At 42.6% G+C, this 16,012-nt stretch overlaps 1 protein-coding gene across 2 annotated transcripts in view; it reads left to right on the top strand.

Annotated features, from left to right (window-relative positions):
• LOC147107057 (leucine-rich repeat-containing protein 4C-like) overlaps positions 1 to 16,012 on the top strand; it is a 1,510,012-nt gene that overhangs the window by 817,771 nt on the left and 676,229 nt on the right. For both annotated transcript variants that reach the window (XM_086008085.1, XM_086008083.1), the window contains exon 4: positions 633 to 695. The gene's annotated coding sequence lies outside the window, so the exon portion shown is untranslated. The remainder of the gene's footprint in view (positions 1 to 632; positions 696 to 16,012) is intronic.

Genomic DNA, 16,012 nt, shown 5'->3' with positions numbered 1-16,012 from the left:
ATCCATGGAAACACTCATGCCATTCTTGATTCCAAGGTTATGATGGCTGACAAGCAACACAGCCAAATCCAACATGAAGGGATAGGTTTCTGACTCTAATACTCCTAATATTGCAAGAAGTGGTGAGATGGTGGAAGATATTTACAGCCAAAAATAAGAGTATTAAGAATTTACAGAACAACAACAACAACAACAACAACTTGTATTTATATAGCGCCTTTAACGTAGTAAAACGTCCCAAGGCGCTGCACAGGAGTATTTTAAGACAGAAAATTTGACACCGAGCCACATAAGGATAAATTAGGGCAGGTGACCAAAAGCTTGGCCAAAGAGGTAGGCTTTAAGGAGCATCTTAAAGGAGGAAAGAGAGATTTAGGCAGGGAATTCGGAGCTTAGGGCCTAGGCAACGTAGGATAATTATTCATGAAGGATAATTATTAATGGATGCATTATTTAGTTGAACTTGTACGACAATTATAATTATACTGTAAAGAGATTTGAGCAACCATTGTCAGATTTTTTTTACGTGATTATTACCAGCATTTTCAATTACCCAATTTATTTCTAGCAACATTATCTAAATGTCAAGGAGTGAAGATTGATGGAAAGAAATCCTCAATTTTGTTTTTCAGAAATCGCATTAATTTTTGGCTGCCATACTACCAAGCTGTGACCTCTCCTTTCATACCACACAGGTACTGTAACATTTCTTTCTTTTACTGTATTCCAACTAATGCAAAGCAATCTAACATGACATGGATATTGCACTATTTGAGCTAATACTGGCACATTTAATTGAAATTGAACAATGCCTGTATCAGCAATAGGAAAGACAGATTTACATAAAATGTGATATACATACCCATTAAAGTCTCTCCATTTTAATTAAACTAGTTGAACAGATGTTCTTGAACTTCAACATGAATATCTTCTCTTGATAGTCAAGCCAGTATTCTTCATCCTCATTAAATTTCTACCTTTATTCTTTCCTATTCCAATGCTGTAATTAGCTATGTTTGATAGTCTTGTAGGAATCAGAAATTCAAATGCTTTCTTGTAATGAAAGTAGCTTATGTTTATCTGACTATCAGATAAGACAGATATTTTCTGCAATTATTTTCTTTCACCAGTTTTCTATCACAATTGACTGGAATAATTTAATTTATTCCTGGAGATACGCTTCCACAGGTGCCAGGCTTACTCTGGTTCCTTGCCCAAATGGCCACTTGATGAGTTTTGGCTTGTCCTCGTCCAATGTGTACTTGCATGCATTTCCAGCGGGGGTCAATTTTCTCTTTCTAATCCAAGGGTGTGAGGCCAATTGTTGTGCCATGGCCATAATCAGCAAACACAAGAATTGAACCTGGGATTTTCCATGATCTGTATGAGTCAGCTCATCACTGCCTAATCCCACTGTATCATGGTGGGGGAGAGGGGTGGAGTTATTATAATTAAATATCAGTTGATGCAAAATCTTGATGTCTGTAAAGAAGGGTGGTTACAATGCACTATTGAATCATTCTTGGGAGTTGGCATCAAATCCAGACAGATAACAATATTTTGTCTGTTAAAGATTGTAGTTGAAGTTTTGATTCAGCAGTAGCCTTTCTAGTTCACAATAGATTCTACAGGTTCAAACTTTCCTTCGATTCAGCACTAAGTGCCACTTAGTTTTGTAGGAATTAACTCATAATCAAAATTTGAAAATTAAAATAATTGAAAATCAGATGGCATTATTTTATGTTTCTACTCCATTTGGGCTTATTGGATTCAGAAGTGCCTATTCTGTCAATAAATGGCATAGGACCTACACAATCTGTAAATTTGCTTGGACTGTAGTTCTGCAATCTATGCTGATATTCTTCAAGTAACATACTACACAAATATATGTTCTCCATGTTCGCAGGTGTTAATGACTGGAAGAAAGCAACTGTTAGTGTCACTGGACTAGTAATCCAGAGAGCTGGACTAATGATCCAGGAACGAGAGTTCAAATCCCACGATGGCAGCTGGGGAATTTAAATTCAGTTAATTAAATAAATCTGGAATAAAAAGCTAGTATCAGTAATGGTAACCATGAAACTATCAGATCGTCATAAAAACCCATCTGGTTCACTAATGTCCTTTAGGGAAGGAAATCTGCCATCCTTACCTAGTCTGGCCTGTATGTGACTCCAGACCTACAGCAATGTGTTTGACTCTTAACTGCCCTATGAAATAGCCTAGCAAGTCACTCAGTTGGAACAAATCGCTATGAAACACAATAATAAGAATGAAACTGGATGGACCACCCAGCATTGACCTCAGCACCGGCTACAGACACGGCAATGGCACACACAGCCCAGTCGACCCTGCAAAGTCCTCCTCACCAACATCTGTTGTGCCAAAATTGGGAGAGCTGTCCCACAGACTGGTCAAGCAACAGCCTGACATAGCCATACTCACTGAATCATACCTTTCAGCCAATGTCCCAAACTCCTCCATCACCATCCCTGGGTATGTCCTGTCCCACCGGCAGGACAGACCCACCAGAAGTGCCGGCACAGTGGTATATAGTCGGGAAGGAATGGCCCTGGGAGTCCTCAACATTGACTCCGGACCCCATGAAGTCTCAAGTTTTCAGGTCAAGCATCGGCAAGGAAACCTCCTGCTGATTACCTCCTGTTGATTACCATCTACCGCCCTCCCTCAGCTGATGAATCAGTACTCCTCCATGTTGAATACCACTTGGAAGAAGCACTGAGAGTAGCAAGGGCACTGAATGTACTCTGGGTGGGGGATTTCAATGCCAATCACCAAGAGTGGCTCGGTAGCACCACTACTGACCGAGCTGGTCGAGTCCTGAAGGACATAACTGCCAGTCTGGGCCTGCGACAGGTGGTGAGAGAACCAACACGAGGGAAAAACCTACTTGACCTCATCCTCACCAATCTACCTGTCGCAGATGCATCTGTCCATGACAGCATTGGTAGCAGTGACCACCGCACAGTCATTGTGGAGACGAAGTCCCATCTTCACACTGAGGACACCCTCCATCGTGTTGTGCGGCACTACCAGCGTGCTAAATGGGATAGATTTAGAACAGATCTAACAGCTCAAAACTGGGTATCCATGAGGTGCTGTGGGCCATCAGCAGGAGCAGAATTGTATTCCACCACAATCTGTAACCTCATGGCCCGGTATATCCATCACTCTACTATTACCATCACCATCAAGCCAGGGGACCAACCCTGGTTCAATAAGGAGTGTAGAAGAGCATGCCAGGAGCAGCACCAAGCATACCTAAAAATGAGGTGCCAACCTGGGGAAGCTGCAACACAGGACTACATGCATGCTAAAAAGTGGAAGCAGCATGTTATAGACAGGGCTAAGCTATCCCACAATCAACGGATCAGATCAAAGCTCTGCAGCCCTGCCACATCCAGTCGTGAATGGTGGTGGACCATTAAACAACTAATGGGGGGAGGAGGAGACTCCATGAATAGTCCCATCCTCAATGATGGTGGAGCCCAACACGTGAGTGCAAAAGACAAGGCTGAAGCGTTTGCAACCATCTTCAGCCAGAAGTGCTGAGTGGATCATCCATATTGGCCTACTCCTGAGGTCCTCACCATCACAGAAGCCAGTCTTCAGCCAATTCAATTCAATCCACGTGATATCAAGAAATGGCTGAACGCACCGAATACAGCAAAGGTAATGGGCCCTGACAACATCCTGGCTATCATGCTGAAGACTTGTGCTACAGAACTAGCCACGCATCTAGCCAAGCTGTTCCAGTACAGCTACAACACTGGCATCTATCTGACAACGTGGAAAACTGCCCAGATATGTCCTGTCCACAAAAAGCAGGACAAATCCATCTGACCAATTACCGCCCCATCAGTCTACTCTCATCAGCAAAGTGATGGAAGGTGTCATCAACAGTGCTATCAAGCGGCACCTGCTCACTGGTGCCCAGTTTGGGTTCCGCCAAGACCACTTGGCTCCCGACCTCATTACAGCATTGGTCAACAGCATGGACTAAGGAGCTGAATTCCAGAGGTGAGGTGAAAGTGACTGCCCTTGACATCAAGACAGCATTTGCCCAAGTGTGGCATCAAGGAGCCCTAGTAAAACTGAAGTCAATAGGAATCTGGGGAAAAACTCTCCACTGGCTGGAGTCATACCTAGCACAAAGCAGATGGTTGTAGTGGTTGAAGGTCAATCATCATAGCCCCAGGACATAGCTGCATGAGTTCCTCAGGGCAGTGTCCTAGGTCCAGCCATCTTCAGCTGCTTCATCAATGACCTTCCCTCCAACATAATGTCAGAAATGGGGATGTTCGCTGATGATTGCACAGTGTTCAGCGCCATTCGCAACTCCTCAGATAATGAAGAAGTCCATGCCAGCATACAACAAGACCTGGACGATGTTCAGGCTTGGGCTGATAAGTGGCAGGTAACATTCGCGCCACAGAAGTGCCAGGCAATGACTATCTCCTACAAGCGAGAGTCTAACCACTGCCCCTTGACATTCAATGGCATTAACATCGCCAAATCCCCCACCATCAACATCCTGGGAGTCACCATTGACCAGAAACTTAACTGGACCAGACACATAAATACTGTGGCAACAAGAGCAGATCAGAGGCTAGGTATTCTGCGGCGAGTGTCTCACCTCCTGACTCCCCAAAGCCTTTCCACCATCTACAAAGCACAAGTAAGGAGTGTGATGGAATACTCTCCACTTGCCTGGATGAGTGCAGCTCCAACAACACTCAAGAACCTCGACACCATCCAGGACAAAGCAGCCCGCTTGATTGGCACCCCATCTACCACCTTAAACATTCACTCCCTCCACCACCCGGTGTACCGTGGCTGCAGTGTGTGCCATCTACAAGATGCACTGCAGCAACTCGCCAAAGCTTCTTCGGCAGCACCTCCCAAACCCGTGACCTCTTCCGCCTAGAAGGATAAGGGCAGCAGGCGCATGGGAACACCACCACCTCCAAGTTCCCCTCCAAGTCACACACTATCCTGACTTGGAAATATATCACTGATCCTTCATCGTCGCTGGGTCAAAATCCTGGAACTCCCTCCCTAACAGCACTGTGGGAGTACCTTCACCACTCGGACAGCAGCGGTTCAAGAAAGTGGCTCACCACCACCTTCTCGAGGGCAACTAGGGATGGGCAATAAATGCTGGCCTTGCCAGTGATGCCCGCATCCCATAAGCGAATTAAAAAAATGTGAATGTATAAATTATTAATTAAAATGTTATGAAAGTGGCAGCTGTGGCATCCATTATTTAGTTAGTTAGTTCCTTGCAGTGCATTTTGCTGGTGGGGTGGGGGAGGGTACAGATTAACTGTCATGTTAATCATTTCTAATACTACCTTCATAGATGTATGTATTCATGGCATGCATCAGCAACCATCGTGGGAATTTCCTTAAATCCCTGCTGACCTCAATTTTGTTTTGGATTGTCTGAGGGGATCTAAAGTTTTTGTTGTCTGCATCCAAACCTGAATTTCTGTTTAACTATATGTTTGTTACTACCATTTTGCAATAATTCTCTGAGTAGCCATACGAGTTAGAAGTATGGGAAATGCAAATATCGCTTTGGTGAGGTAAGTATGTTCTTAGGAGACTGATTTTAAGACATAGTGTTGGGGGAGGGGGTGCTCACAATTGGGATGTGAATCATAGGGGTGAAAGCTGTCAAGGCCTGTATCAGCAAGATGGGCTGATAGTGAATCGGCAGCTTGTTTAAACCGCGCCTAGCGTTCATTTTCATTGAAGGGTGTGGAGTAAAACTAACTGCTAATTTGCTATAAAATCTTTTGTGCTAATGGCATTGACTAATTTCACCTCCATAGTGCTGAACATTATTAATAACATTATGTGGGTACCCTTTGGAAGAATTGTTCAAAACATCTCACCTCTTCAGTAGATAGAGTTGAATTCTGATAAATGCATCATAAATGGACTTAATATTTGGATTAGGATAATGCACAATATGTCTATTATGCCTACAGAACTTGTGCATTGCAAATGCGTTGGTAAATTAACGCTCTTTAGTTAGATCAGTTCTGTACTTTGATGAGGTATGTTTATGTGGAGTCAACATTGCTGTTTTATTGCTGGATTTTTTTGGAATCTAAAGGGCAAATGAATTGATCCTGCACACCCAGTAGGAAATCACATTTGAAGGAAACACTGGTGATAGAACTGGTGCTAGTGATGGAATTCGTGAATTTACCATTAAATTGCAACATAAAGTACAGAAGATGTGTTACACTAAACCAGATTGAATAAATGATGGTTTAATAGACTTTAAAAGTTTTTAATCTAACACTAAGTGGAGGGTAAAACCGAGAGCAAAGTAGGCTAATGAAATAATACACAGCCAAAACCTAATTATATTCCGTCACTTTAAATAATATATTTCAACAGAAAGGCATGCTTAATTTATCCCCATTTAAAAGAGCTATAGAAATGTTTAATTTCACATAAGGAATTAGGCTAGTCTCGTTAAACCTTATCGAGCAATTCTTTAACTTCCAGCGCCTTATAGGAATGATTTGTCCGTTATGGTGGTCCTTTGGAGGATGTAGTTTGTGACCAAACTGCTGGACACCTTGTCCAACTTATATAGTAGTGTTATAGTACCTTTTCACAGTATGCAAGACATTCATTCAAGAATATGTTTCACAATTCACCCAGTATTGTGTTTTGCAAAATAGCCAACACAGTAAGCTGAATCACAGTATCTAGATAATGAATTTTGCTATTTCAATGGGTAGTGAAACTATGTTTTACATGGTATGATTACATTAATCATCTAAGCCCATTTTCAAAAGATGCTAATGGAGTTGCTACAATGATCTGCCACACAATGGCACAGTGCCATCGAGTAAGAATAGATTAGTTTCATAAAGCAAAGGTGTCTCCTAATGTTGTTCCTTGATTCACTTGTTCCTTGAATGTTGTGAAAGGGAGAGTAGAGAATCTCCCGTCTTTTTAGAATAACCAATTGGTAAGGAAAGATCAAAGAGATTGGGCAGTACAGAAATGGAAGACCTGGAAGGAGTTTGATGGTAAAGATCAAGAGACAATTGAAGCCAACATCAAGTATGCTAATTTTATACAGAAGTAGCACTGTCAACCCATGTGTTTCACACAGCTAACTGACTAAAGGTTAAACCATGCTATCATCATCAGGAATGAAGTGCTTAAACTGTGTAGCATTTATTCCATACATCTCATTTTTTACTGTTAAAATAAAGTAAATGGCTATCGGATAATGCTAATGTTGATAACAGTAGGATCTTAACTATGAATATCTGATTTGTAAATTAAATGGAGTTGATTTATGCTCCTTGATTCTTTGGGGAGTATGAATTTTTATTATGCTTACTGTAAAATTGGTATTTGCAGTATTTTAACTTTTGTGACAAACATTTCCACAGACGGAAGCTATAGTAATAGTGTAATGAACATAGATATCATAAAGCAAATCTGCTCTAAGTAGATTTCAGTCTGCGTAATTGGAACTGTCCATTAGGAAAGACTATATTCTGAGACTTTGCTTTCAAAAACCAACAGAATGATCAACATACTGTCAGGATTAAAGTGTCTGCTTTGGTCTGATAAGTCGCCTTCTGCACACATTACTCAGCTGTTCATCTCTGAAGTGTTCCTATTTGGAATCAAAACTTAAACTGCATCCAGCGACAGTCACTTGACATCAAGGTCGAGAAATTCCTCGGAGCTGGTTCCTCTCTGCCGATGTTGCTTCCCGGATGTACGTGGAATATTAGAATGATATTAAAGAAACAGCTTTGTCATTTGGACTTGTCACAAGAATGTTGAAGTATCATTTTTAAACCAAGTAGAGGGTGTTCCTCTGACACTGGGAGATTGAGGCATATTGGTGGGAAATAGAGGAAAGATTGTCCATATTAAATCTGAACCATGAGTGCTTGATACTAACACTGAAATTAGTATTAAAATGTGGGAAAGTGTTTCATTCTTGATCCGCAAAGATTTACCCAAGTGTACTGCTTTTACAATGCAGCTTGGGGACATTGCAATCATGATGACCATGACGTCATGTGAGTGATAGGACAGTGTGGTAATCAGTCAGTGACATAGGACATACTTCTGTTCAAAACTGTTATGTATGCTGTGCATCCTGTTTGTTAAACCTTCTTCCGCAACTTTTTGCTTTGAGTTCACACCATTGCTAAACAGTTCCTTCATCAATCTATTGCCAAGCTATATCTCTCACAAAACATGGAATGGAATTTGTCTAGCTACTTTCCCTCAATTACCCCACAAGTAAAGTGCAGCTTAAATTGCAGCCTTGTGTACAGAGACTCACTTATGAGCCGTACTTTTTGACACAGGCTCTTCTCGTTTCCTCCTCCCCCCACCCCCCAACTTCTCAAAAATGCTAATCTCACCCATGTTACTAAAAGGGGTTCAGAGCAGAGGTCAAGAGTTTTTCCATGGGAAGAAAGGGTTGTTTAACCTTGATGGCTATTTCAAGAACAGCATAAGTAGAACACTATAAGCAGTCTGCTCTCTCTGCCCCCAAAAATCTGTGGTCTGGGGACATCAGAACAGGTGAGAAAAGGGGGCAGGATAAACAAAGTAACATATCCTAAAGGAGAAAGCTGCAGGTAGCCCACAGGTTTGTTTTAAATCCCAGAGTATAAGTATGGCATCCTCAAAATGATACAGTTATGGACATAAGCTTTCTGCTGTAAGCAGTCTCTGTGGGTAGGAACACAATCCTTGTACCATGAATATCACACCGATAGTGTAAAAATGCAACCAAATCAAAGGCTGCATCTTTAATGATAAATGCACAATTCAGTAACGCTTTGATCATGAATTTTACGACAGGAATTCATTAACTGCCAACCAATGTCATTTGCTGGTGTGCTGAGCTACAAGTTATTACAACAAAAAAATCATGTTTATTGTTCCCCTCGAGCGTGTTTTTCACTACACTGCTTTCTGAACAGGTGCCTGAGATGCTGTACTCAGTTGACTGAGGGGAATTGATCTTACTCACAGTTCAAGAACTATCAAGGATTTCGCACAGTTGAGTGCAAAAGGCTGATCTGACAGATTGATTTTTAAAACCGTGATAATGAGTGTTCCAGCATTTACGACCGTCGCCTATCACCTCCTTTCCCCAAACTGGTGTCACTTCCCGACAACAATTTTCCTGTACAATAAAAGCAAGCCATCTAACCTGCTGCTGCTTTGGATATTGATTCTTGCAGCTTTACTGGCAAGATTTTGGTACGAAAGCAATGACTGGCAGTCCTTACTGTTAGAGAAAGTGTTGTTTCTGAAACTGATGAAGGAGGAGACTCTTCAAACAGTTCTAGCAAAGTTCTCTCTTGCTCTTCCACCCCCCCTCCCCTCCCGCCAAGCCACCCTGCTCGCTCCTCAGCACAGCCAGATGAGACCGGTGAGCTGCTAAGACCTCTGTCTGTCCTGTATTAAAGGTCCCCCCCTCCCTCCTCTTTTCTTCTCCTGAAAGCAGTGGCATGTTGAGGTATGGTTCCACGAGCACCAGCAGCTCTCTCGTATCTTACACCAAAGGGCTGCCTTTCAAATGTGAGCCTAAATAATGAATGTCAGCATGACACTCAATCACAGGGGCACCGCAGCCAATACCGATCCTCTCCTCCCAATGTCCGCATACTCACTTTTTCCAGTAGAGGTGACTGGATCATGAAAAGGAGCAGCAACCATGACCAAATTTTTCCCTCTTCCTCATCCCAGATTCACGGAGTCCAGTTGTGGCACCCCCACCACTGCCCAAGGTGACTCAGCATGGATGGGGGAATTAAACCTGGGATATTCTGGTTTGTATGGCTTAATAACACAGCATGCACTGCATTAATCCACTGAGCTATTGGGGAGCCCAGTCCTGTAGTTTAGATTATAATATATTCTGGACGTAGAATTTCCAAGAGTTAGTTGCTACTTTTCTGTCAATCTAGATTTATGATGCCTTAGCCATTAATCCTCATGTATTTCATTTTACATATTATAAAGTGCATAAGAAGAGCATTTAAATACCACTAAACTTAAAAAAAACTGTTTGCACAGTATTTCTAGCTTGGGTTTAGTGGCTTAAAATGCTTACATCAAAATTTTCATATGAATAAATAATTAAAACTAATAGCCATACACTGTAGGAGTATTTTTTTTAATTCATTCATGGGGTGTGGGCGTCACCGGCAAGGCCAGCATTTATTGTCCATCCCTAATTGCCCTTGAGAAGGTGGTGGTGAGCCACCATTTCAGAGGGGCAGTTAAGAATCAAGAGTCTGGAGTCACATATAGGCCAGACCGGGTAAGGATGGCAGATTTACTTCCCTAAAGGACATTAGTGAACCAGATGGGTTTTTACGACAATCCAACAGTTTCATGGTCACCATACTAGCTTTTTAATTCCAGATTTGTTTTTTAACTGAATTTAAATAGATTTGAATTCACGTCTCCAGATCATTGGTCCAGGCCTCTGGATTACTAGTCCAGTAATATAACCACTATGCCACCGTACCCGCTGCTTGATAGTTTCTTGGGAAACCATTTGTGCATTGACAAAAACTGTCTTCATGACATTGAAGCTAGATGGTGTCACATGTGGCTTCCTACTCCTGATTCATGTAAAATCATTGGTCCTGCACCATTGGCCAGTTTATCCCCAGATAAAAATTCTTTACTCCTTTCATCAGACCCTACATTTAAGGCAAAGATTTCAGTCTGTCCTCAAGAGAAAGCTACATTAGACATTACATTAGAGGATCAAATATTCTGTTATGTAAACTGGTCAGTGCAGGCTTTTCTTTTCCATTTCAGATTCCCCAGGAGTCTAAGTTGGAGGCAAAGGGCAACGGATATATCATACAAAGCTTTTCTTTTTAGAAAAAGTACACAGAACAAAAATAATCTGTGCTTGTTAGTCGTAAGTAACACCAGTGACCAAAACTATGCCCCACTAATAACCATACGAGGGGAAAGCTTCCTCTGGTTGCTATGTGTTAGTGACATCATAAACATAGCAGGAAGATTTCTTCTGCTTTCGATTTATAATAAAATTGCATTCTGAAAGAACAGATTTATGATTTTGCTGGAAATAGAGATCCGAAGAAATGTTCCTGCATTGTTTATCATTCAGCCAAACCTTCCGCCAAAGCAAGCAAATGAAGCAATAGAAACAAGAGTGTTAGCATACAAGGAGCAGAGGCAGAAACTAGAATGTTCTTTCCCAAAGGGTTTGCAGTACAACCACAGCACAGTGTGTGTCACATCTGCCCTTCAGTTGTGCAGCATGCCCTTTGGCACAGATGTGTGCAAAACATTGACTGTGTCAAACAAGCTAAGTGCTCTACAGTTAAATCCGCATGTCTCTAGCAGCATAATTTTCGGTCAGCCAAGTGTCTGATATGTGTGGAAATCGATCATCATTCTTAGAGTTGTCTAAATCAAGCTACTGGAAAATTCACACTTCTCACTTATTTCCTCTAGACTTGACTATTCCAACACACTACTGGCTGGCCTTCTGCATTCTACCCTGCGTAAACTTGAGGTCATCCAAAACTTGGCTGCCCGTATCCTAACTCGCACCAAGTCCCGTTCACCCATCACCCCTGTGCTCGCTGACCTACATTGGCTCCCGGTTAAGCAACGCCTCGATTTCAAAATTCTCATCCTTGTTTTCAAATCCCTCCATGGCCTCGCCCCTTCCTATCTCTATAATCTCCTCCAGCCCCACAACCCCACCGAGATATCAGCGCTCCTCTAATTCTGCCCTCTTGAGCATCCCTGATTATAATCGCTCAAACATTGGTGGCTGTGCCTTCTGTTGCCTAGGCCCTAAGCTCTGGAACTCCCTCCCTAAACCTCTCCGTCTCGCTACCTCCATTAAGACGCTCCTGAATACCTACCTCTTTGGTCAAGCTTTTGGTCATCTGCCCTAATTTCTCCTTATGTGGCTCGGTGTCAAATTTTTTAATACTCCTGTGAAGCGCCTTAGGACGTTTTACTATGTTAAAGGCGCTATATAAATACAAGTTGTTGTTGTTATCTAAGTCCACAGAGCTGACGCCCAAATTGGCAAGAAATAAGCAGACAGGCCCCCATATTGTTTGAAATGCACAGCAATTCATTCAAAATTGCTGAAATGATAATTATATAAAATGCTTGTTGTCTGAACATGATACTGCTATTCATCAAACTTGCCTCAAATTTGTGAATCACATCTCTAAGAATTGGCTGCATGTTTCTCCCATTATTCGGAACAAGATAAATGAGCCTAATAAGCTCAAGATATCCAGCCAGGCCTACTCAGGCAATATTGAACACACATTGGCACCGATTGGTATGATTGTAACGAGGACGCGACGATTTCAGTTGATGTCAGGGATTCATTACCATCAGGCAATGCTGAGACAATGCTCAAAACATATCCACATAGAATATTAAGCAAGTGGAACAGAATTTCAAAGAAGTTGATTTTGGGTTAAATGACACATTCAAATCGGAGTTAGATTGTTATCTGTTGAGAAGGAGGATTGAGGGTCACATCAATATTAACAGCACCACTTGATTTATTTTACAAGGTGGGCAGGGGAAGGGAGTTCATGATGTGGATTTTCTTCTAAATTACGACCAGTTTTGGGGCAGTTTCTAGGTAGAATAGATTATTACTTTAATTGTTATTGATGTTAGACAGGCAAAACTGTAATGGAACAATGAGCTGACTTTAAAGAGGAAATAGTTCAGGTAGAGTCAAGGTACATTCCCAATAGGGGGAAAGGTAGGGCAACTAAAGTCAGAGCTCCCTGGATAATGAAAGAGATAGAGAGTAAGATGAAGCAGAAAAAGAGCACGTATGACAATGTCAGGTCGCGAATACATCTGAGAATCAGGTTAAATATAGAAATTTCAGAGGAAAAAGAAAATAAGAGGGCCAAAGAGAGGGTATGAGAATAGAATGGCAGCTAAAGATAATCCAAAAGTCTTCTATAGGCATATAAATAGTAAACGGGTAGTAAGAGGAGGGGTGGAGCTGATTAGGGACCAAAAAGGAGGCCTATGCATGGAGGCAGAGGGTATGGTTGAGGTGCTAATGAGTACTTTGTATCTATCTTCACAAAGGAAGAAGATGCTGCCATAGACATAGTGAAGAAGGAGGTGGAGGAGATACTAGATGGGATAAAAATTGATAAAGAGGAGGTTGGCTGTACTTAAAGTAGATAAGTCACCAGGACCAGTTGGGATGTGTTGTATCCGTGTGTTAATGGAGACACGGAATGCAGGAGTTGGTTTAACAGGTGTTTACTGAACAAAGTCTGGAGGTGAACTAAAAGATACAAGACACTATACAGGCTTATATAGCCCGAGTGGTCACTACCGATATTACAGTACACAGGGGCTCTTAAAGGTACATACACTACAATTCCTCCCCTTTTAGATAATTAGTACATAACATTTTAAGTAATCATTAATTAACATGTTTACAAGAACAATAATCTACACATTTGCTGCAGTTAATCAATTATAAGTCAGTCTCTCTGGAGGCTTCCTGACTCGGTCCGGATAACGCCTCGGTGGTGTAGTAGTTTTCGGTGGTGTAGTAGGTTCTTTTGGCAAGGTCGATTCGGCTTGAATGCCAGTGTCGGGTTCATCTGGTTCCAGTATCACCGGATCGGAGGTAGATACCATGGGTATCTCTGCTTCATCATTAGGCGTATAGAGTTGTGGTGTAGGTTGTCCCTTTTCGGATGACTCTACGATCTGGTCAGCATGGCGCCTTATTATGCTTTCTCCAATGTCCACGGTATACATCAGCGGTCCTAGTCGTGTGCAAATAGTTCCAGGCTGCCATTTCTCGGTACGGTAGTCCCGGGCCAAAACTTGTTGACCTATCTGGAAGGTTCTAGTTGGCCTTTCATTCATGCCTTGAAATTGTCGGTTCTCTACGTCCCTTCTGATGTTTGGCTTGATCAAATCCGGCCGGCATCTTAGTCTTCTATTGAAAAACATCATGGCGGGAGTTTGGTTTGTAACCACATGTGTTGCATTCCTGTACGCAAACAAGAAGTTATTTACCTTATGTTGTAGATTTATGTCTTCATTACCCATGGCCTTTATGGCCTTCTTGAAGGTCTGGACAAACCTTTCAGCTAATCCATTGGTGGCGGGATGGTATGGGGCAGACGTGTAGTGCTTAACCCCATTGTTTTTTAAGAACTTCCTGAATTCTTCGGACACAAATTGCGGTCCATTATCAGAACAGATCTGTTCAGGCAGCCCATTCCTGGCAAATATGGTCCTTAATACTGTGATGGTTTTTTCCGTGGTGGTGGAGGACATCTTTATTACCTCCGGCCACTTGGAGTGTGCATCAACTGCGATTAAGAACATTGAGTCCATAAATGGACCAGCAAAGTCGATGTGTACCCTTTGCCATGGAGATGAGGGCCACTCCCATGGATGTAGAGGGGCTTGTGGTGGGGCGTTTTGGACCTTCTGGCATCCTAGACAGCTCTTGGTCATTTCTTCGATGTCTCCATCGATACCTGGCCACCACACAAACGCTCTGGCTAGGTTCTTCATTTTCATTCCACCCAGATGCCCCTCGTGAAGCTCCTTTAGCACTTTATCCTGGAGTTTGGGTGGAATCACCACTCTGGATCCACACATCAAGGTTCCTCGGCACACTGACAGCTGTTCTCTTCTTTGCGAGAATGCTGGCAACAGTGGTTCGCCATGTGCTGGCCATCCCTTCACCGTTAAATCGTAGACTTGTGAGAGAGTCGGGTCATTTCTCGTTTCCTTTTCAATGGTAGAATTTGTTACTGGTAGACATTCCACTATGGTTGAGTGGAACATCTCCACTGGGTCCACTGCAGGTGCCTCTTCTACCGTTGGCAACGGTAGGCGCGATAAACCGTCAGCATTCCCATGCTGTTTTGATCCTTTGTATTCTATGTCATATTGGTATGCTCCTAGGAAAAGGGACCACCTCTGTAGCCTTTGCGCTGTCATAATGGGAACGCCCTTTTTAGGGTTGAATATGGAGACGAGGGGTTGATGGTCAGTCAACAAGGTAAATTTTTGTCCGTGTAGGTAATGGTTGAATTTCTTCACTCCCTATACCAGGCTGAGTGCTTCCCTGTCGATCTGGGCATAGTTAAGCTCAGCTGAGTTCAATGAGCGTGACGCAAAAGCTATCGGCCGCGCCGAGCCATCAGGGAATCCATGTGATAATACCGCTCCTACGCCGTAAGGGGATGCATCGCACGCCAGTCTGATTGGCAGTGATGGGTTGTAATGAGCCAACACTTCCTTGAATGTGATCAAGCCTTTGCATTTATGAAAGGCACGTTTACAGTCTTCGCTCCATTTCCAAATTACTCCCGTTTGTAGCAGTGCGTTAAGAGGGTGCAGAACAGTTGACAAGTTCGGTAAAAATTTATGATAGTAATTTATTAATCCCAGGAACGACCTTAATTGTGAGACATTTTCAGGTGCTGGGGCTTTTATGACCGCTTCAATTTTTTCAGGTGACTTATGCAACCCTTCTTCGTTAATTATATGGCCACAATATGATATTTGTTTCTGGAAAAATTCGCACTTGGGGCGATTTGCTCGTAGGCCCCGTTCTCTCAGCCTAGTGAGCACCTGCTCCAAATTGGCAAGGTGCTCGTTGTCGTTTTCTCCTGTTACAAGGATGTCGTCAAGGTAGCATTGAGTCCCCAGAATCCCTTGCAGGACTTGCTCCATAGCTCTTTGCCAGATAGCTGGAGCTGATGCTACTCCAAAAACCAGTCGATTGTACTGGTACAGGCCTTTGTGTGTGTTTATCGTGAGATACTTTTTAGAGGCCTCCTCAACCTCCATCTGTAGATATGCCTGTGCCAAGTCAATTTTGGTGAAACGTTTCCCTCCGGATAGTGAGGCGAAAATATCTTCTATCCTCGGAAGAGGATAC

The sequence above is a fragment of the Somniosus microcephalus genome, chromosome 15 (genome assembly GCF_052327205.1).
Source record: "Somniosus microcephalus isolate GS21.2 chromosome 15, FLI_Smic_1.0, whole genome shotgun sequence".
Taxonomy (NCBI): domain Eukaryota; kingdom Metazoa; phylum Chordata; class Chondrichthyes; order Squaliformes; family Somniosidae; genus Somniosus; species Somniosus microcephalus.
Note: the sequence above shows the minus strand (reverse complement) of the source record. Positions and strands in the feature narration are given on the sequence as shown.